The sequence below is a fragment of the Corvus kubaryi genome, unplaced genomic scaffold, assembly GCF_017639235.1.
Source record: "Corvus kubaryi isolate FWS band 111438036 unplaced genomic scaffold, C.kubaryi_AGA036_p1.0 37396, whole genome shotgun sequence".
Lineage (NCBI taxonomy): Eukaryota > Metazoa > Chordata > Aves > Passeriformes > Corvidae > Corvus > Corvus kubaryi.
Genome location: NW_024581135.1, coordinates 7,157,084 through 7,179,317, shown reverse-complemented (window position 1 = coordinate 7,179,317; position 22,234 = coordinate 7,157,084). Strand labels below are relative to the sequence as shown.

Here is a 22,234-nt window from a genome sequence, read left to right as displayed (position 1 = left end):
TTCTGTATCTATGGACAGAGTTTTAAAGTGTGTCTTCAAAGTTATTGCTACTACTTGTTGCCAAGCATTATTCTCACAGTTCTTGGTCAATGGTTTTGAAATGGAGTTTTTTACTAAAGAGTATTACAAAGTTCATCCAAAACTGGATGTGAGTCAATAAGCCAGAAGAGGTATTCAGCTTCTTGGCATGGATGATGTGCTTGGAAAACATCTGAGGTAATTACTTCAGTCTTTAATGCTGTTGGGGTCTCAGTCTGGGCTACTGCAGCTCATGAAAAACACCAACCATTTCAGGACATTTAGAGAACATCACCAGACTTTATCATTACGGGTCCCAAAAGTGGAAAGGAGCCCTTGTGTTTGTGGTTGACAAGAATTAGGTTGTTAAATTCTATTAAATACTAGGCTAAATATTTCTCATGATAAGCATAGGGAAAGTAGACTAGAATAGCTAAAGAGTTTGCAAAATATCCCTCCTTAAGAGGAAGTTAAACAAATCTCTAAAAGGAACATTACATGGTTTGTCAGTACTGGCTTGGAGCATTAAAACAAACAAAGTTTAGGACTCTCTTAGCCCTGTGCTTCAGAGCTTTGGTTTTCAATAATGTATGCAGAATTACTTGAAAGGCATGTTTTTATTTTCCAATGTTGCTTAAATCTAATAATGAAATTAAAAATATTCTAACCAGAGCAGTAATTGTGATGTCTTAAGACATGGAGTTATTTCCTTTGTTAGTAAGATGGAAACAAATACTTATGGTAATTCCTCTTTTGTAATCCTGAATTTTGTACCCCTGATAATTTTTTTTTTCTTCTTCTTAGTTTAAAAATGGAGTGATGCCCAGCGAAGAGACAATCTTCAGGAAAAGTCCCTAAGGAATCATGTTTCAGTGCCTATTCTGAATTTGTAGTAAAAATAAGACGTTTCAGTTCTTTTGAAACTCTAAACTTTTTCTTGCTTTCATCTGATTTTATAAATGAACAGATTTACTACATGCCTGTCACCGTAGGGAGTCTTAGTCCATCTGAGCAACCAACCTGCCTTATAACACTTGAGCTGGTGACATTACTTAAGAAAATCAAGAAAGCAAATGCTGTTAAGTGATTTCTTTCTTTTTTTAAGTCACAATTTTGTTAAATGCTGGACAATATTATTTTTAAAAGATACTTTTAAGTGAGTTATGTAAATAAGTTTGCAGATCATCGAGTCTTACAGGCTTTCAGATGAAAAGCTAAATAGATATGTTACCTGTAGTAGGTACAAATTAAATTTTTTATGTTATATAAATGATTTGCATATTAATAGATGAAAATAGAAAAATAATTTATTAAGTGCATTCTTATAATTACTGAGGAAGGATCTTTGTATGGTCCTGGAACACTACATATATAATGTCTTAGGCCATTTTGAGTAGCCTTGTAATGGCAATGGGTGCTGATGTTTAAAAATCAAAAAAATTTCCCAACAATCAGGAATCCTTAACATTTCAGTGAATGATAAAATATTTCTAATTACAATACATTTGGGTATACATTCTTACACATGTTTTAAAACAGATTGGTTCTTTAACGCATTCTCAATCCCAGTTATCTTTCAGACATGAACATTTTCAGGTGTCGCTGCCACATTGTGAAAGAGATAAATTGGTTATGAAAGTTTTCAGTCAATGGGTTGGCACTACAATAATCTGCTAAGCAATCTGAAAAGGAAAGGTGTTTGCATTGATTTTTCTTTCCCCCCAGCTGTATTAATAAATTTGTTCTAAAACTGGTAATTATCTTCCTTCCACTGCAGTGTTTCTATCCTTTTGAATCTGGAGAAGCTATTATAATTACATTCAGGAATATTTGAAATTAGTCAATGCCATTTTTCAGCTCCTGGCCTATAAGACACTTAGATCAAAGTTAATTTTGGCTTTTGATGGATTTTATTTTTTTGTAATGAATGTAAGGTGGATTTTTAGCCAGGAGTATTTTCTTCCACATAACAAGGTTATTAATAATGTAGGGTATTTCTACTGTCCCTCCACACAAATACAGAAGGATGACATAGCAGAAATGCCTGTTCATATTTTGGCACTCCATAATGATCCTTCCATAAGAAATTTTGGTCTTTTGGTGATAAAACCATTATTTAAAGGGAATGCAGGAAAGCAACATGCTTAACTCTACATTTATAGAAGAATTCGAGCCAGCAGCTGGAATTTAATATAAGAACTGTGTGTAGAGAAGGAAGACAAAATGAACCTGGGGCTATTCTGTTCAAATATTTATCAAACCTTTCCTTCCTGTTTTTAATACTGGATTGCACTAGAAACTTTGGTGATCTGAGGCATCCCTTCAAGATGAGATAGTAAATTCTTCTTGGACACTAAAATAGGAATTAAAAAAAAACCCCAAACCAACCACAACGAAATCACAAACCCAAAAGAGACAAGAAAGTCGATTAAATTTCACAGTTAAATTTTCAAACCCCACAAGTCAAGGGGTTGAAAATGCAGTATGTTGAACTAAATTTTACTTTAGTAGAATTTTCAGGCATTTTTGATCAGTGGAGTTTCCTTAGGTTTTGGATTTGTCCTTCAAAATGATGACAAATTTAGGGGATGTTTGCATCAACTTTTTTTCAAGAAGTATTGTACTGCCTACTCAAAATAAAAAGATAATGTCTCTCTTCAGTTAATGAAAAGTTTCAGCGATCCTGCTGAATATTTCATACCAGGCATTAACTCCAAATTTGAATCAGCTGGGACTTGTGGCATCAGTGAATTAAGCCTGGGAAGACTGAGTCTGCTTTCAGATGGGCAGTGACTGTATTTGTAGCAAAATTTTCTATTACTGTTATTTGAAATTGGTCATGCAAATATGATTGGATCTGTGATGTCGAACAGGCAGTTGCTATTTATATTTGCCCTTGTGTTCGTGGGTTAAAATCAAAGATCATCATAGCCTCCCATGTATATGACTGTTAATTTGCACTACTCATTAGTTTGAGAGGTTAATAAGAGAATATTCTTCTGCCTCTGACCCCAGGAATGTTGAAGAACGTTCAGTAAACTCAAAGTCATGCCTTTCCAAATGTTTTTGTTTTTAACAAAATGTGTTAATTTTTTTGAAAATAAGATACGAAATATTTTTATCTCGTGGCACTAGGTAGCTTAAGCTGTGTTTTTGCATTAAATTACAGTTCTTTGTATAGTAAGAACAAAACAAACTCTCCTTCCTGAAAGGATTTTTAAACAGTGGTGCCCCTGTAGTTACAAGAAACATGTTACACTTTTAATTACAGAAGCTATGACATATGACATTGTTCCTGCATTTAATAGAATGTGATGGAGTTTTTTCTACAAAACCTTGTGATTTTTAGTACAATGATATTTTATAAATATAATGTCTGATTTGAAATGTAAATTGCATAGCTCTCTAATGGGTGCTTGGTAAATGCACAAGAGATTTAGCTTTGATTCTCAGGTACCTCTGATGCAATGGAGACGTGCTGGGTTTTTCTTCCCCGTGACACAACTGGAATGTGAAGGAGCTCTCTCATGAATGCTTTACCTCTGTGTGGTAGTGTAAATTGTCATTGCTCTTACTGTTTTGATTTGGGAATGTCTTTATTCTGACTTACTTCTTGTAGGAACCACATATGCTTTAGAAAAATAATGTCAAGCATTTCTTTGATTGTCATTAGATGGTTAAGGAACAGTGATTTCCCAGGCCTACAAGGTGGGAAATGAATACTATGTGTTGCTCTGTCAAACAGTTGAACTAATTCCTGTAATCCTTTGAGACAACCATCAATTTCTTCTGTGTGTGCAATTGAGGTTTTGGGGCTGTTTGGTTTTTGTATATGAAGGAAATTATGATAATTTGCCAAAAGCTACAGAGCATGCCTTTGCTTTTAGGGTTTTTGGTGAGTCTCCTGTAGTTTGATAAGCAGTGTGCTGCACTTCAGAACAAAGGCAGAAAAGGATTTCAGTTTTTCTGACCACTTTGTGTTGGGTTTCAGTCATGCTGAAAATGTGTTCGCTACAAGGGACTGCTGCAGATGTAATGCTGCTTCAGCAAGGGATGGAAATATCACATCTGTAACAGAGTCTGGGGGACATGAGTGCTCCTGAAGGCGCTGAGTGCCTGCTGTTTGGCTTTCCCAGTGTCCACTGCATCCTGCTCCTTGGCTTCTGGCCTGTGGGAATCCCTGTGAGGGGGTAGGGGCTGTAGGACAGGACTGGTCTGGCTGGCCATGGAGTTGGGCTGCAGGGATTGCACACCAACTCAGAAGCTGGAGGCTGAGGCACTGCCCGGGTGTCCCCGTGGAATGGCAGATGCCGAGGTATTTTGTGGAAATGGGGTGTTAAGCAGGGTGGTTGTTCAAGCTGGGGAGCTGCAGGTGATACTTGGTCTATTCGTGGCAGACCTCCTTGGAATGTACTAATGAAAATAGGAGAGCCTGCAAATTGCTTTTCTTGGTGTGTGCTGCTGTCATTGTCATTCCTGTCACAATACTCGTGCCTAGGTACTTCTATTCACAGCTGTGATGGCTTTAAATAAGGTGGCAAAATGATTTCTTTGTAATTCTTGGTTCCATTTCTCTTAGTGTTGAATGTTGTCATTCCTATTCCCTACTAAAAGATCCTCCTGTCTTTGGGAAATGATGTTACTGAGCTGAATGAAGCTATCAGAGGACAGGGAAAACCAGTTAAATTTTGGAGATAGGCTGAGTTTATGGACACACTTTAGATTTCATATGGAAATAGGCCTTGGAAAGGCAGAGTGTAAATGAAGTGAAGAACTGGCATGCTCAAAAATCAAGAAACAAACTGATGTTAATATCACAATGGTGAGTTATATGGCTAACTGTAGGATGGTCCTTTGAATCAGTTTTCTTTATTTGGGGTAAGTTTTGAGTTAGTTACCATTTCCGTTATGGCTGTCACATGTAGTGCCTGCAATTTAATAGTTATAACTCCAGTAGCATTTAGGTGTTCATTCATAAACTGTTAGGCCTTTTTTTTCCCCTATCTAATCCATTATTTCATTAATGTTGTATTTTGTGTTACATGATCATTGCAGGGCATGATTTCTCAGGGAAATATGGATGATACCATATGTTGTGAGAGGTGATAACTAATTCCTGCTTTTAAAATCCCTACAAACATTTCCAGGTTTCACTCAAACATTTCACATCATGTAACTTCCATGTTGAATTTCCTTAGGCTTATCAGGTAAATCATGATGAGAATGTTAAGAGCATTTAAAGATGTCAATAAAATATACTCTGCCCAACACTTTGTTACTTTCTGGGGAAGTATCCATTCTAAGCTGTTGCTGAAATGTGTGTGATTTTCTACTTTATTATCCTCTGCGCCATAGAAATGAGTAGTTACTCTGCTGATTTTGAAGCTGCACTTCTGGCATGACAGTGACATTAACTTTCAGGGTTGGGCAGTGCTGTAATAATACATAATCTAATTCTGGGGTATATCAGGATAAATCTCTAACATAAATATATTCATTTGTATCATTAAATTTTTACAAAGTCTGTTCACTTTGGGGATTTTTTGTTTGTTTTTCCTGTAAAGTTACTTTGGCTAGACTGGGATTTGATCCAAAGCCCATGAAAGTCATAGACAGCATTAATAAAGTAAAATTTTATTGAAAGGAACTCTGAAGTCAGGTTGACCTTTATGCCTTTGCAGTATTTCTGTCTGCAGCATGTATCTGGAGTGGTTTGCTTTAAGACCTCAGTAATATAAATGGAGGGATTTTAGTGCTGGTAAAAATGGTAAACACTGCTGTTACTGGTCACAAAAGATATTTCCACATATCCAGTATGCAGCTTAATTATTTAGAAGGTGAATTTGTCTTGCTACATGACTTTTGTTTAAAATCAGCAGCATGAGAAATATTAACCCCTGCACTTTGCTGTGTACTTTTTTGTCTGTAGTGAGAATATGTGATCATAGTCATCAGCCTTGAGCATCAGCTTCCTCTTGGTGATTTCTGCTTTGACATTTCCATTTCCATGCCCTGTTGCATTCATTGCAAAGTGAATTTCCTCTCTAGGTAAAGCCAGTGTAATTGTATTTTGACTGCCCTAGTCCTCTGTGGTGTTAGAAATCTGACATAAGACATAAATCTGACATGTAATGTGACTACTTAGAGATCTGTGTTCTTACTCTTGTCATTAGTATTAGTAGGTAACCAAACCTTTTCTGGACATGCCTATCATGATGTGGAATGCATCCAGAATTCCATCTGGCTTTCACTTCCTACCTTTAAAAAGCATTAAGAGCTTTTCTCTGAGGATTTTTGTAGAAAGCAGCTGTTCAGTTCTACAAGTTCAGAGTCCTTTAACTGCGTCTCAGTTTATGAAGTTGCATCCAATGTTCCCTTTCTTTTATTAATGAACTTCTGAAGGTTTTTTTCAGGGAAGGTGCACAAATTTTCTTTATGTTTCACAGGAGAAATATGACAGGATACTGAAATGGCCTCAAATAATAATTCAGGGCCATTTCTATAGTTCTTCAGGTATGTTCCTGATTTTTTTCCCACTTTTTTTTTTTAAGAAACCCAACCAAATAAAACCAATCAAACTCCACACTTATCAAGCTGAGGGGGATTAGCCATTTAGCACAGAACTAATTTTATAATATGCAAATGACTGTATTTTATCAATGATATCAGTCAATATATTACTGATGTTGCCAGTCCACAAGTCTTCCTTGTCTGTGTTACATGTGGTACTTCTACCTAAATCTGACCACTTGCATGCCAATTAAGGTAGTTCCACTGCCAGAATGACTAATTTCTAAAATATTTTAGGATCTACTTTTTCCTCTATGTAGGGTAACAGCAGGGCTTTCCAACCAACCAGTGTCACTTTCCTATTGGAGAAGAAAAAAAAATGTAAAAAACTTTAAAACAGAAATCCTAATTGAAAATCAAGACTATTAGTAGGAAGGTAGGAAGCATATGCTGTAAAATCATTGGGGTAATTTCTTGCGTAGCCCAATTCCACATAGGAAGTGCTTGGGCAGTAGTTTATTGGATTGATCTCTGGTTGATCTTGATGTAATATAGAAAGTAGGTATTTTAAATAATCATTTCATATTGAAGCTGAAGGCTTAAATTAAGCCCTGTGATTGTTAAAAAAAAAAAATCGTGGAAAAAAATTATATTTGGAGACTTAGGAAGGTTTTTTTTTTTTTGTTTGAAGTTTGGGTTTTTTAAAACAAAAGTCCACCCAATGCAGTTACAAAGGAATGCTCTGTTAGTTGGCATTCATGAGAGGCTGTTTACACAAGGCTGCATGGAGAGCACAGCCAGGTGTTGGAGCTGACATTACCTGAATGGAATTAGAGAAATGTACTAGGTATGAGCTACAGCTTCAGCATTGTAGAGCTGAAGGGGTGTTTGTAATGATTTAAAATCTGTGTGAGATCTCTTTGGAATAGATATTAGTGAAACAAAATTGTTTATGAAACCTTGATTGATGAAAGTCCTGAAACTTGACTGTGTTAAAAGATGCACAAAACCAGTCATAGTTTTGATGGTTGTTTTGGCACTGCATTTTATACCAACTTTCAGGGAATTCTCAGTTACACTTTTAAAGTGGAAGCTGCTTTAACTGAAGAGCTTTCACCTGAAGAAAACTTGGTTTCCCCTGAAGTCTGTACACTTTGCTGATAATTCAGATGTTCTGGGAGCATAGCAAGTTCCAGATATGTATCCTCTATGAAACATCTTTATGAATCATCTTTTAACCATTTTCTTTAGTGAAAGCAAAACGTGAATTGCTGATTTGTATTGCGTTTGCACTTGAAAGCCTGATTCCAGAGTGTGTTAAACCTTGATCTATTTTTGATAAAAAAGAAATGTAGCATTTAAATCTGATTTCCATTTAATGGCAAGGATATTCATGCAGAGAAAAACATATATCAGGGTTTGATGCAGTGATTTTTAAGCCAAGAAAACAGCAGGATGGCAGTGGTAAATCTGGAAAGAAGATGCGTATCTCTTCAGAAACTCTGGTTTCCTCCTGCCCTCTTTATACCAAATTGTGTCTCCATTATTCCAGGATAATACAGGTGAAGCAAGGACCAGAACTTCTACCCTTTGTTCTTTAAAAGTGAACACTGGCTTTTGTCTGGGGTGTCTTTGTCCTGTCACTTCATTTTCTGATGTGAGGTCAGTTAAATAAAAAATATAGAATAAGTATTTTTAATTAAAATCAGATTTAAGCTATTAATTATTTTGAAAATCTCTATATTAATAGAGATCTAATGAATGGAAATTGAAGTCCTATATTGCAAATACTGAACAGTGCTTATATATTTTTAACAAAACCAGTATATATATGAAGATTTGAAATATGCATGAAGGTGAAAATTGGAAGATTGTTTTTATGTTAAAAGGTTTATAAATTGAAATTCTTAATATCCAGTACCAAAACCCTATAAAAGGGCTAATGAAAAGAAAATGTAATGTATTCTGATTAACAGCCTGTGTAATACAATCAATGGGTGTGATGTTTTTGTTCTGTATTATATTTATTATATGTAAGTAAACAATAAAGATTATAAATCTTATTTTCTTAACAGGAATTGGTATTTGGTTGGGGTTACTGCCCAAGGTGTTTCATATCATCAGTTAAGAAAAAATGGTGACTAGGGGTGGGCTTAAAGTGAGTTTTGGGGTCTCATTTTGTCTCATTTTGCCTAAGCCAGAATGTGGAAGGTAATAATTTGGTGTCAGCTTGGTCTGTGTGCCGGTTTTGGCTGGGGCAGGGCTAATTTTCTTCCCCGTGTCTGGTAGGGGGCTGTGGTTTGGGTCTGTGCTGAGCACGGATGGTAATACAGAGATGTTTCTGCTACTGCTGAGCGGGGCTTGCACACAGCCAAGGCCTTTCTGCTTTTCCTCGCCCCTCTGGGGAGGCTACACGGGAGGGTGGGAGGAGACCCCGCCGGGATGGGTGACCCGGGCTGAGCACGGGGTTATTCCAGACCGCAGGACATCGTGCTCACTACTTAGAGTGGGAGCAAGAAGGAGGAAGAGGGGGACATTTGGAGTGATGGTGTTTGTCCTGCCAAGTCGCCACTACCTGTGATGGGGTCCTGCTCTCCTGGGGATGGCTGAACACCTGCCCAGCCGTGGGAAGCAGGGAGATCATTCCTTGGTTTGCTTTGCTTGCGTGCACACTTTGAACTGTTGAACTGCCTTTATCTCAGCCCATGAGGCTTCCTGCTTTTACCCTTTCCATTCCGTCCCCGATCCCACTGCTGGGGCAGGAACAAGCGGCTGTGTGGGGCTGGATGCTGGCTGGGGTCAAACCATCACAGTCGAGTCATTTAAGCAGTCAAGCACCGATTTTTGATCTCTTTTTGCGAGCGCCTGAATGGCAGAGTGTGCACAGGTCTGTGAGCAGCAGGGGGAGCTCCGGCCGTGCCCATCCCGCGGCTCCGGCTGAGCAATTAATGTATAAACAGTGAAAAGACAATTAATTTACCTGTTTATCGTCCCTGATTCCCGCAGTTAACCAGGGCTAGACATTGACCTTTCTTCTTGCAGCTGAACTTTCAGCGTCTTTAATAATTAAAACCTCGGGGATGATAGGCATTTACCTAAATACGTAATAAAAAAAAAGAGGAAAAAAAATTTCCACCTTAGGCTTTTCTGAGTTTGCTGGATTAACTACAGCTGAATTATTTTTTACCAAATTCATAAATAGTACTGCTATAGGAAGAAGCAGCTTTTTACACTAAAACAAGGGGATACTTGCTTTGGCACTAACTAATTAAAAAGAAGTTCATCTCATATTCCCTGACAAGCAACAGGAATTCTGGAGCTCAAATGAAGAATTTGAAGCAACTTGGCTTGAAAAGTTTCTATATACTTTCAAAGGCAAGTTGGCAACAAGAATCCTGTTCCTTTTTCTAGTGTCCTAACTGATGGCTAGAATCCCAGTCATTGTGTGATTTCTCCCTTTTAAGTCAGAGAGAGAAAGTAAAATGTGGAATAATTTTTGGCAGGTTCTGCCATTAAAACATAAAATCGCTTTCTTAGGCTCTGTCAGCACCTGATGAGTTGTGCTGAGAGGACAGCTGGCTGCATAAATGGCTGGGGCAGGTGGTGACAGAACCACAGGAAGCAGATTTTGCAGTGGAGGCTTTGATAGAGATGTGTGGAGGCCCAGAATGAGCTACTGGAGAAACAACTGAGGTAAGAACTTATTTTGTGGTTTGGGTTTTTTTTGTTGTTGTTGTTTTGTGGGTATTTGTTAGTTTGTTTTTCCTTATCCACACTGTGAATCGATGTATTGTTATTCTGTTAGGCTATTAAGATCTAAACTCTCCTCTGTGATATCCTGACACCTGGTACTTTTCTGTATACAAAGGGATCAGTCAGTGCAGGCTCTCTAGATTGCTTTCAGTCTTTCGGATGTAATTTGTTGACACATTATCTTGTTCTACTCTGTATGCTCTTCAGTTTTAGGAGACGCATTTCGTACATGAAACTGCCACTTGCCAGAAGCTCAGTGTCACTTGCTGCAAGGTGAGGTTTAAAGCTTCTGAGAAGGATGATTTAAACCCCATTTTCAAACTTCTTTTCCTATCAACACTATGTATGTGGGAGACATTCTTGGATTTTATTTATGTCTGCAACCCAAGAATATTCCATTTATATTGATTTTAAAAAACTTGCACAAAATTTAAGGTTTCCGAAGAAACAATAGTTTACTGCCTCAATGTGAACTCTTCTTCCTCTTTTCCCCTCACTTCCCCCTCATCTTGCCCCCAGCCACTATTTCAAGATCGTGAAACAAAAGCCAGTTCTAGTTTGTGGCTTTGCAAGCTTTCAGGACTTTTTTTTGGTAGTGTTACCTAATGTGTTATAATTTGCTGTGAGATGAGAATCTTCATATCATAAAGATTCCTTTAATTATCTAAATAGGCTTTTCTTTGTGGGAATCTTCCAGTGTTGGGGCATTTACTAGGCTTCTTTGATTTAACTACTGGGATCCTGCTGCTAATGATGATAGAAAACTCATGATTACACTGCGAGTGTGCATTTACACAATGCAAGAGAAGCTCCATAAACATAAAGGAACATTCTGTCTATCTGTAATAGTGTTCCCATTAAGAGAGAAGCTCATCTGCCAGTATGATTTTCTTTTTATCCCTTTGGAAGAAAAAAAAAAAATTGAAAAGTTAAGTTTTAAGCAGATGGCTTTTGTGGCTGTGGTGTTGCAGGAAAACAAGAAGTGATGCCCTATGAGAGGTTTCTGGCCATGGACATGTGGTGATCTCAGACCAAAGGGAGATAAAGAGGAAATCCGATGCAAGGGCCGTGATGAATGGAGCTGGGTCTCATGCACACCTCTCCCCAAGTCCTCCTTGCCTTTTTATGTGTTTCCTTCCTCACAAAGGAATGTACAGAAGACACTTTTCACTAATTGAGAGGATGTCATTAGTTCATAGTGTAAATATTTAAAAATATTATGGATATGTGTTAGTAATTTAACACGTCTTTTGTGAAAAACACATTTTGGCAAAAGTGCTGCAACTGACTTCTACCTCCCCTTTCACTGTTAGGTAAAAGCTGATACAGCTCCATCTGTCACTCTTTTGCATGTGATGTTTTTCCCAGTGCTTAAAAATGGAGTTGGATTCATTACTCTTCCTACAGGAATGTGTTGGCCATAGTGAGCTTGAAGTGTAGGAAGAGAAGCTCCTGGAAAATGTGTTCCTAGGGTAAAACAGAGTTGCAGTGAAATATTTTTCTCAAGGAAACAGTTATGGACTAAGCCAGTGTCCTCTCTGAGATGCAAAGGGGCAATCAGGACCAGCCTAACCTAGAGAAGAAAAGAACAAAGTGATGATCTGTCAGGAGCTGATGGAGAGCCTTGGTAAGGGAATGAGCAGCCCCTTGGAATTAGATGCATAATGGATTTCCACTAAATGAGGTATACCTGAGCTCTTGCAAAAGGAGTCAGCCTGAGCTGAAATTATTCCTGTCCTTGTCTGCTCCTTTTGTACTCGAGGGTAGGGTAAGAGGTTGAGCTCTTGATAAAGCTTCAAGACAGAACAATTTTGTGAGAGTCTCAACTGTTCTGTGAATAGTGAATGAATCAGCTTCAGATTGTCATGGATTAAAAGTTTCAAAACACCCAAAAATTGAAATGGTAGAAGTGTTTCATTATTTTAAAAAACACTAATTTGCTTTTAGGGGTCTCAATGGTATAAAGGTTTGGTGACACATTGAGTCTGTCATGAAATAATAGTAATGTCATGTTGGCACCCTGCCAAAGTAATTCCTCAAAACACCTAGTTAATGCTTTTAATGATGTATTTCTGCTTTCTGGCTCTGGTCTGCCATTATACCTGCCAGCCTACCTCCTCCTTTTGCAGCTGATTTCTAAAACTGACACGTTTATGTCTCCCTTTATAAGTTCTTCATTTTTCCCTTTTTTTCCCCCCATCTCCTCTCACAGGTTTAAAAAAAGACAGTTCAACTCTAAATCGTTTGAAAAATTGGCAGCAGAGTCACCCTAGCAGTATAGCAAAGAGGCACAAGTACAGAGGAGTTGAGAATCCTGGCTTTGTGAATTTCTCGTCACATACCAGACTATTTAAATCTGAAGTGTATGTTGGCCTTGAAGTGGATCTTCAAGAGAACTCCTGAACAAAGCTGCTTGTTCCACACAACAATATTGTGTCATTTGTTTAGAAAACACTGCTTCTTGCTTGGTTTGGTTTTTCAGGAGAGGATAACAGTTTCAAGGTAAGGGCTGCTGGGTGTCAACTCAAAACAGAATGGACTCTTAGAGAAGCTCTAGAGTACTACAGTCAATTCCATAGTGTCCTTCTGAACATGACCTGTTCCAAGGACCCAGCCTTTTATGTGCTGCTTTGAGAGTTGTGAGTAGACACAATACCTCTTCCCTTCCTTATCCTTACTGATTATACTTGGGAAAGTTCCTTCACCTTCCAGTGGTTTGGGTTTTCCCCTTCCTGGAATCATGATAATCATTACAATTCCTTTTTCAGGAGGTGAAAACAAGATAAATTGTTAGCACAGTTGCTTCAGGGCCTGGGCACAAAAATATTGTTCCCATGTCCTTAAGAATGCCTCAGTTCTTAAGGAAGCTACAGCTTTCAGCCCAGGCCCTGCAGCAATATTGCCATCTTGTCTCTCATATTCCCTAAATCTCCCTAATTCCTCCTGCCCTGCCTGACCTGTGCTACTTGAGCAGTCAGTTCACTTCCCAAAGTCCTTAATCAGTGCTAGAGGTGCCAGCACTGAGAGATCAGGACCTTTAGTACAGATGCCACCAGAGGCACACCAATGAAGATTAACTACTATTTCTTACATTATTAAAGGAAGTCTTTTAGCTGCTTGAAAAGAGAGTGGGGATTGCTCCAAATACCTAAAAGTCTTTTTTCTTCAATGTAACAAATGTTGGTTGACCTCAATGGCTGTGCTACAGAAGCTGTTCCAGTACCAAAGGGTGCAGAGCCACCATAATGGAGATATAGGAACATTAGAAACTGTGGCTGGGATTCAGTTTTTGAGGAATTAGCCTAGGCTCCCCAAAATTCACATCTGTAGGAGACCAGGGAAAGGAATAAACCAAGAAGGGGAGAGGGGTAGGAAGAGAGGTAAATAGGGTGGCACACACACAGGGTGAAGGCAAGTCCTCTCCTTCCATCTCTGATTCTGCCCCTTAAGGTAGTTATCAGTAATTCCCAAAGCTGGAAGATCAAACCTTTTCCATGTTTACTGTTCTCTAAGCTATTCCTTCTTACAGCAGTGAAATAATTTTTATGTTCTGGCCCCTTAGACCAGACCTACCTTGCAGCATTGAAACACCCCAGAGATGTTTGTATATTTATTTTTCTGTCTTAGAAAAACCTGCACATAGTGAAAAACATTTTGAAAACATTCTGCTAGCAATAATTTCATCACTCTCCACCCACAATCTATTGAGTCTGAACATTTGCTTCCTCTGAGCCGCCTTGTTGCCTCTAAACCTGTTCACAGACCTCTGAAAATGCTTTTCCTGCATTCTGCAAATCACCAAACTCAGGTAGGAGAAATTCTTCCACTGGTAAATGGACTCTGCGGGTTAGTGGTACCCTGGTGTGCTTTTTGTTTGGTTTTTAATCACATGTTACTCCTACAAACCTACTGTGTTTTTCTTTTTCCCGTCTTTATATGCACCAAGTTACTCCTTGGAGATAGTCAGGCTTCCAAAAGTTGGGAGCCTGAAATGTGTGTCTTTTACAGAAAGTATAAGCACTTACATGTAAATTGTAACTCTCTGAAGAAACTCCTAAAAAATTACCCCTCGCCCACACACTCACTGTCCCACTGAGCTGAGATATCTCTGTGCTTTATGGGCTTTAAATATAGGGTGTCCCTTTCCCCCTTCTTAATTTGCTGCTGTATTGGGAGGGTTTTTTCCCTTCCTTTAGAGACAAAGCAGCCTTTTGGAGAATTCAGGATAGCTGAAACATCTCAGCAGGTGTGGTGTGAAACTGGGCTTGCTGTGAACACTGACTTACAACTTTTTGCTCAGAGGCATCCCACTGAGTCTCTGTTCAGGTGAACAAAATCCCACTTCTGAGAGCGTTACAGGCTGGATCATCAACTGGGAGTCAAAGGCATGGCCCCATTTATTTGAACAGAGCTGTGCTAATTCACATCAATGAAAAAATCTGATCTTAATGGATAATCTGCAGTTAATCCCTACAATGGGTAAACAACTGTCTCTAAATGCTGTCCTTAGGGTGCTTTTTTGCTGTTAATTTGATTTTGTAACTTTTCTGTAGATTTTTTGGTAGCAAATGAAAATTTATGTGACTAGAAGAAAGAGATATACCTGAGGCTCGTTACAGTACAAGTGAGAGTAGGAGCAACAGAGATGTATCTTGCTCCTTGCTGATTGCATGAGCATGTGGATCACATGAATGAATTCTTTATATTAAATGTGACTTCTTTGTTGTCCATCACCCTAAAGGAAACTCAGAGTTTTAAATTTCATCTTTCCATTTCTCTCCTAGTTACTGCTTCAGTTCTTCTCTGCACTGTTCTCGGAATGGAGTTTTTTAATATTATTTCCCCAAATAGTTTGGTTTTAGAATGATATTAACATTATTGCTAATAGTAACTAAAGTGCAGAGCTTCTTGGAGTCAGCGATTTCATGGCTATGTGCTGCTTATAAATTTCTGGATGGGGTTTAACAAATCATGCCAAGAAAACAGAAGGGCATACTGTCCTTGACCCTTAATAATGTTGATTTTCCTGAAAAGAGTTCTTGTGTCACTAGTCTTGATCCTTTTGCAAAGTAAGTACCTGCTTGCTGCTGTTTTCTGTCTGCAGAACATCCTTCTCAGAATCAGTTAGGTACACTGCAATAATTATTTACTCTTAATTAATGTGGTAGTTTTATTCATGGCTTCCTTTACTGGTCATCTGTTCTATTATTTCAAATCCAGGTCTGGCAAAATTTCTTTGCCTGCAATTGCTTGAGAGGAAGATTGTACAACTAATTGAGCTGCCTGGCTCTGGTCCATGGCCTGTAAATGTCCATCTTGCTCACACAGCTGTATAGAATTTTCCAGACTAGCAGGCTGGTCTGGCATGCAGAGTCAAGCTTTATTCACCCAGAACAATCATCACTTATCCCAAGAGAAAGAAAGGTGAAGACACCTTCTAGTGAAGGATGCTTCAAGAATTGGGAAACTGATTCACTCTTCAGGGGTTTAGTTATCAAACAGAGATCAAATATACACTCCATGAGTTGACTCATCTAAATAGTAAAATGGACAATTACTAAAATATCCAAATTACTAAAGTATCCAGGCAATTACAAAATTAAGCTGAGCCTGATAGCTGACACAATACCTGGTGCTCAGCTCAGTATTGCTCCTCAGTCTTACAGACATGGCCAGGGGGAAAGGGAGGGGATGCACATGTCGCAGTAATGCATCATCACACTGAAGTGTGTCATTCAAACTCACTTTAGGAAGCAGGTCCAGGTCTGTAAGGTGCAATAACAAAATAATCACATGTACTGTTTACTGATGTTGAAAGACCTAAGTGCACAGAATTTGCAATTCTGCATGGCATAATAGAAACTAAGCAAAAATGTTATGGCAAAGACAGACTCCAGTGGGTGTATTTGTAAAGTTATCCCATACAGTCCTTAGCTGTTAAAACCTGCCATCCTTTCTAATCTCCTCAGACACTTAGTTCAGAGCAGTTCTTGCTAAATTCACACAGTTTTAGTCCTGTGTTTATCTCCTGGCCAATTTTGTATTATGTCCTCCTCTGTGAGCACCTCCTCCCTCTGCTGCCCACTCTGGGCACTCTCCAGGCTGCCCCTCAGCCCCTGGTGCCCTTGGCCCTTTCTGAAGTGCTATGGGTGTCACTGCTGGGCCGAGCTGTGCTCTGTGCAGGGTCTGTGGCACAGCTGGTGGGAGCTGTCCATGTCTGGCACAGAGGGAACTCCACAGCCAGCGCCCAGACACGAACACCAGGCAGCAGGAGCTCTGGGCTGTGCTCTGGAGGCTGTCTCTGGAGGATTTTGGAATCACCAGCTGTGGAGAGAGAGCCCTGGCAAGCATGCTTCATTTCCCGATGCCAGCAGGGCCGGGTGAGCACCAGGAGCTCCTGTCAGGGGCCCTCAGGTGTGGGTGAGTGTGGGTTCACAGCACAGCGTGGAGTGATGAGGCTGGGAAAGCCATCGGATGAGCTGTTACTTTTATTTTTTCTCCACAAAGGAATGTCTTACCCTGTGTCTTTCCATAACCTTGTCCTCCAGTTGCCACTTCCCACGGGTTCTCACGGACACAGTGCTTTGCTGTTGCCCAAGGGACATGAAGTGGCTCTCAGGGAGCTGCCAAAATAATGGCCTTGAAATCATAATCTTACTAACATAAGCTCACATTGGTGCTCTTTCATGTTTATCTACTTACGTGGTCTCCAGAGATGGCTTTAACATTGACTTTGGTTCATCTGGACATTACAGTGTGCCCTCCAAAGATGCCTGCTAAATTTATCTTACCCCTGGCTTTAGCAGGGATGCCATCCCACAGAACTCATACCCTGTGCTCCAAAATGTGATCATGTAGACAAGGCCAGAAAAATACCACAGAGGTTTCTAGTTTGGGTGCTTGTGCCACGTGTGCTTTGGCAGGCCAGGAGCTCTCTGCTCCCACACATCATGCAGTGCCTGGGGTGTGGAGCAGCTTCATTGGAAACACCTCCTGGTGCCTGGAGTTGGCAGGTTCTTTGGGAAACCTGAGAATTCACCCCCAGCACCTCTTGCTGTGCTGCTGATGGCAGCGTGTCTTTGCTTGGCTTGGGCAGGTGTTGGGTTGGGCTTGTCCCTGTGCTGGGAAGATTTTAAGGCTCAGGATGAAAGTTGCAGGTTGAGAGGTTGGCTCTGTCCTTAAACCACCAGTCTGAGCCTGAGTTTGGTCAATTACACCTCAGTGGGTTAAGCTGCTCGCAGGGATGTAGGAGGAAAGGTGTTGCCTCCACTGCCTCACCAGCAATCTGTCCTGAGCTTCCAAGAGCAGAGGCAAAAGGGTGACGGATTTCTGTCTGTCCTCTACAGCTGCTCCTGCTGTCTGACTGTCTGGGCAGAGCTCTGTGCCTAAAATCCTGCCTTTCTGGAACAGCAGACAAGGTCTTTTTGTCTGCTGTGTCCTCTGATTTGAAATTGTGTGCACTGAATTTTAAAATTCAAAACCTTTCTCGTCCTTTCTTGCAGGACATGGTGTTGTCTTGCAAGCCAGGCCTGAGGTGACTGAATGTGATAGCATTTTGTAATTTTTGATGGAATAGGTATACTCTGAAAGTAAAACAAACCTAATGGCTCCATGTTCCCTGGGTCATGATTTTCCAAGGAAGAGACCTTGACTTCTTTGTGCAAACACAGAAACCTCTTACTTCACAAAAAAAATTTTAAGATATAAAATGGGGAGCTAAATAACCTGAAATATAAAGTATTAAATACAAAATAATTTAGCAAAAATATATGTTGTCTTTTTTTACCAAGGAAGAATGCATCCATCACATATGATAGTCTTTCAGCAGTAGTAGAAACTGCTATTCTGCATAATAAAGCTAGTGGAAAACAGCAAATAAAATGGCCAAAGTTGCTGTTTCTCCAAAAATTATCTTCTTTGAAATCTAAATAAAACAAACATATAGAAGATAACAGGGGAAAAAAAAGCACCTTGTCTAGAGGTAATTCTTGCTTGCAGCCTGAAAGCTGAAGAATTTCAGTGACAGAAGATACCCTGAGCCACTCTGAGGCTGCAGATTTGCATGAGAGCCAGGCTGCTTTAAACTGCTGCTTTTGGAGCTTCTCTGCTGGCCCTCAGCTCCCAAAGCCACTGCCTTAGCAGCCTAAGCCAGGTTCTCTTTGAAGAAAAGGGATAACAGTAAGAAGAGCAGTTTACAGAAGAAAAAGGATACCTGTCAGGGAGAGGACACTATTAGGAATTAAAAATCTTGCCTGGTGGTATGTAGGTTGCTCAGGCTGATGGAGATTATTAGATTATTTTATCTTTGCTTCTGTGGCTGGTCAGGATTTCTTCAAATGTGAGGTTGATGAGATCTGGGTGGTGCCCCACTATCTCGGGAGCCCTTGAGGAAGGCAAGCCAGGAGAAGCAGCAAATTGTTTTGAGTTCTTCTTTATATGGGTGCCTAACAAAAATTGAACATAGCTACCCCAAAGGGATTGGTAAATAACTAACTACCACATCTAAATATTTTTTAAGGGTGTGTTTTTAATCTTGGCATATTGTCTTTGTTTCACTGATTTTCTAGTTTATTCTCCTTTTGTTTTTTACTCATGATCAGCACATTCTTCTTGGTAATATTTATTTATTTGCATAAATTTAGACCAAATAATATTTTTCTAGTAAAAATTTGACATTTTTATCATCACTGGTAGCTGACCCTTTGTGAGTTTTTTTTCTGTGCAAGAGTGGTGTTGTTCAAGATCTCTTGAGCCCCAGCTCCAAAACTTTCCAAAGAGTGAAATTATGACCTCACTGAAACCAGTGGGAAAACACCTTCTTTGGTGATGGAGATAAAAGAACACTTTGGGGGGAAATGCTGGACATCCACAAATATAAGTGCATATATTATGTCTCTTTTTATACATCACTTTTAGATCTAAGATGTTCTCCACTAAAAGAGGTTAAAATGCCTGTTATATTCTCCTGGGGTTTCTCCCTTTCCAGCTTTTTTTCTTACCTTTTAGTAAGTTTCAGAGTCTGTGGAAATTTCTGACTCCTGGAAGTGCTCTTACATTTAATTTAAGACTTCCAAGTCTAAAACTTCTTACTCTTTGTAATGTATTCTGCAGAGGGACCATATGAATTTTCAGGCATGCAATAATGATCACAAACCTGTACTTACACACTGTGGATTTCATACAAATAAATGAGCATGCACTATTCATTTTCCTACAGTGGGAATACAGCTTTCCTATATTTCTAAGATTTCTGGCAAAATTTCATGATGGTCTTAGTTACTCAGTACCTATTATGAGCCTCCAAGATGGGAATGTGTTTCCAAGAAATGAAACATGGAAGTGTTCTCCGAGCTATTTTAATGCTAATTCTTGTTCACTTTTTCAGAGCCTGAGTTTTAAACACCACCACTGTGAAAAGATCAGACTGAACTGGGAAATGCATTTTGGCCATAGAGATGAAATTGTGAATGGGCATTTAATTGTGGGAAGCGATTCTGTAGTAGGTCGTTTTAGATCTTTCAATTGGTGTGAGTCAGTGAGCTTTTATGGCAACAAAATTGCACAGTAGGCTTTAATTGTGCATAATTATTGCACTGCATGGTGCAGAGTACTATACTGTAGGCATTCAGCTGCATTCTGTTAAATGTTTTTTTTTGAACTCTCTGAAGAAGTGCACCTGATGCTATTTGATATATGTTTGCTTCATGTGCTCGTGCTTTTTTTTTTTTTTTTTGTCTTAGGAAGGTGAAAATAATAATAATAGAATAGTTTTCATCCCTCCCCTCCATTTTCCAGATGACTAATTATACTGTATGGGATACCTGTGGGCATCTGCTAAAATTAACTGGAGTCCTATTTCTGATTTCAGCTGCAAGAATTTTACAAAAGTTCTTTGGGTTTATGAGGATAACTTTAAATAATACAGAATAAGACAGGGTTCAGGTTTTTTACATCCATCTGTACATTCTGAAGGCTGAATGATACTTGGCTGAGTTTCATCTTGTTACTTCTGTAATCTGCAGCTCTTTCCAATTTGATTATTTTTCTTTCTTGAGTGTTTTATGTCTGCTGGATCTGACAAGTGCACCTACCTACTACACAGCCTGTGATTCAGGATTAGGAAAACTTTATTTCCTACTCTATAAGTAAGTAAAACATTTTTATCACTATGGACCTAGTGATTTGTGAAATCCTATTGTACTTTCTTATTTCTCCTGCTAAGCTTTTAAGTTGTCAGCAGTGATCTGATTGTTTCCCATCATTTCACCAACAATGGAGCCCAGGCCAACACTCTTGTTGCTCTCATGAATTCAGTATCACAGCTCTCAGTCATCAAAAGGGCTTTATGATGTTTCTGGGATGTGACATTTCTGTGGAAAAACAGCTTTGGGTTCAGGGCTTGGGTTTTTTGGGGGATGAAAAACTAGAGCCTGATATTACTGTCATTATTCTACCACAAGATTCTGTAGTTCCCTTGCCTTTCCAGGGATGAAAGTACTATATAGCAAACAGTAACTCTGGCAGATCTTTTTCCTGTCTGTGTTGATGAACTTGCCGTTGCTGTAATGTAGATAACAAACCTCACAATAACCCTTTTGCTTGTTAGCATCTTCCAGCACAGCAACTTCTGTAGCTGGCCTCAAAGAATGAATTTTGATTGCACCACTGCAAAAGCTTTTATTGTTCTTGTTTGTATAGTAAAAGTGAAGTAGAAGGAAGAACAGGTGAAAATTTCTCTAACAGTTTTACAGCTCTTTTCAGACGAGTGTGCATTCGGGAACAATGCAGGATCATTGGCATCCCACTTACTCTGGATTTTACCAGGGAAGTGTACCTTTATCATTTCTGCTTCACTACTTCTATCAGTGGGAAATAACTGTACAAACACCACGTCCTGTCTGACATCTGCCTTCCTACGGTGCTCTCAGCCCAGAGGGCAGAGAACAGACGCCTCTGCAGGAGGTGAGGGGTCACTGTTGATAGGAACTGTGAAAAGAAACATTTATACACATTTTAAGACCTTTCTCTTCTTTTAGCTGCTACCTGTTAAGTGGGGTCTGACCCTCAGTTAAATAAGGTAATTTTACAACATGGCAGGTTTAAATATTTGTTTACTTCAAAAGCCATTGCACTTCCAGAGATAATCAAGTCTTTGATAATGTGCCATAGAACTACATCAATTGTGATGCTTCAGTCTGTTTTTCGGTTTAGTTTTGTTCTGTTTTGTTGGTTTGGGTTTTTTTTTTTTTTTTTTGTTTGTTTGTTTTTGTTTAAAGGTTGTTATTTTAAATTTTCTTTGTTTTCCTTGCTTTAGTTTTTAAGGAGCAGGAGGAAGAATGAGCAACAGTAGAAGGGAAGAAATTCTTACTGATTATATTACTGCGTTAAATGACAATTTGGATGTAGTCCCAGATTATACATCTGCCCCTTGAATGTACATCTGAAATGATGTTAATACCAAACCAGACATCTGTGTGCTAGATGTGTTCAGCTGCTTGGGAGCGTGGTGTTGCTGCTGCTGCTGCATCTGCAGGGAACAGCCTGAACTTCCTCCTGTGCTCAGCAAGGAGTGGCAAGAGGGAAGAGCAGCCCTCGTGCCCGGGCTCTTCATCCAGCTCACAAAGCTCTGTAATCAGCATTTCACCCTTCAGTGTCCATCCTGCTTTCTCTGTAATGCTCTCTAGCTCACATCTAGAGTCAGGTTATGCTTCAGATTTACAAAGGCAATGGAAGAGAAAAGCTTTTCTCAATGCATTGTTAGCTGGACAGATGCCAGCACCGAGGTCCTGATGGGATGGGATGGGTCAGGGCAGTCTTTCCATGCAGGGTTGAAGCCTGAAATGGAGAAAACTGCAATGCTCTGGCTGTACCAGTTACTCAGGCATACTCCTCTCACCATTCTTATGGTTTAATTAATTAATTAATTAAACACTTGCAGCCTTTCAAAGAGAAC

At 39.4% G+C, this 22,234-nt stretch overlaps 1 protein-coding gene and 1 long non-coding RNA gene across 3 annotated transcripts in view; both read left to right on the top strand.

Annotated features, from left to right (window-relative positions):
• SLC35F5 (solute carrier family 35 member F5) overlaps positions 1–8,591 on the top strand; it is a 30,212-nt gene extending 21,621 nt beyond the window's left edge. For both annotated transcript variants that reach the window (XM_042040693.1, XM_042040694.1), the window contains exon 17: positions 823–8,591. The gene's annotated coding sequence lies outside the window, so the exon portion shown is untranslated. The remainder of the gene's footprint in view (positions 1–822) is intronic.
• A 648-nt stretch (positions 8,592–9,239) lies between these two features.
• On the top strand, positions 9,240–20,026 carry LOC121670736. The gene is made up of 2 exons (XR_006018237.1): positions 9,240–10,221; positions 10,489–20,026. It is a non-coding gene; the product is annotated as an uncharacterized LOC121670736 (long non-coding RNA).
• Positions 20,027–22,234: the final 2,208 nt, after the last annotated feature.